The sequence below is a fragment of the Octopus bimaculoides genome, chromosome 10 (assembly GCF_001194135.2).
Source record: "Octopus bimaculoides isolate UCB-OBI-ISO-001 chromosome 10, ASM119413v2, whole genome shotgun sequence".
Classification (NCBI taxonomy): Eukaryota; Metazoa; Mollusca; class Cephalopoda; order Octopoda; family Octopodidae; genus Octopus; species Octopus bimaculoides.
Window position 1 is genome coordinate 59,757,496 of NC_068990.1, and position 1,419 is coordinate 59,758,914.

Consider the following 1,419-nt stretch of genomic DNA (forward strand, 5'->3'; position numbering starts at 1 on the left):
GTTTATAAACATAATTAAGGGATCAGCAAGCATTTGCTTCACCATATACTGAAGTTATGCTATCTGTTGGAGTCTCAGCTTTTTTAGCTGCTATTTCTGAACTTTGGTATATGGTGAAGCAAATGCTTGCTGATCCCTTAATTATGTTTATAAACGTATGGGAACTTTTAAATAAGTTCTCCACCGATAATGGTGCTTACATACCGAAGGGCTTGGTAAAAATTGTTAATTGTTGATTTATTAATAAATTAATAAATTCATAAATCTTTACCCTTTTAATTTGTAATATATATATATATATATAGTTATACATATACACACAGACGTTATATACACACACACACACATAAATATGTAGGTATATATATATATATATATATATATACACACACACACACATATACATATGTACACACACATATATATACACATGCATATAAATACATATACCATTTACATGCAAGAGCATACACACACATTATATATGTATATATTATATATGCAGAGACATACATGCATACACACACACACATACATACATACACACAGATGTGCATACATATGCACATATATATCCTCATATGTATTAATATATAAACAGATACGTGTATATGGCTGCACAAGTGTTTGTGTGTGTCTGTGTGCATGTGTTTGTGAGTTTTCACACATACACATATTTACATCGACAACACCTATGCACACACAATGGTATATGCATACATAGACTTACACACACATGCACGACGAGATACACACACATACAAACACATAGAACTAAAAATCAAGAGGAAGAATTAATTACATTTGTATGTTTTTTAATGAGACTTTATACATGTCTGGAACATTTCCAAATCTGACACCAGACAATGGTAAAATTTCAACAATAATAATAATAATAATAATAATAATAATAATAATCATATAGCATTGCATCAATAAAAATAAAAAGAAAGATATAACAAACATGTAAAATAAAATTAACACCAACAGCATATATATATATGTCTATATCTATATATATGTATATATATAACAGATACAACCTTGTTAGAATTGTTTCAAAATTTATCTGTACCATGGTTTGAACAAAAGAAATTCTGGGAAATGAAAGGCTAAGGTATAACAAGGGCGGGTTGTAAGATATAATATGTAGGGTGGGGGAGGGAGGAGGTAAAACATATGGGTTGGAAAAAAAAAAAAAAAAATCAGGCAAGTAAATTCTGTATATATCTCAATTCAGTATTTTTGAATTTTGATAGAATTTACATTAACAACAACAAAATATTAATAATAATGATGATGATAATAATAATAATAATAAAGATGATGGTTTCAAGTTTTGGCACAAGGCCAGTGTAATTTTGCAGGGAGGTGGTAAGACGATTACACTTGAGTGGTGCTTTATTTTATTGACCCCCA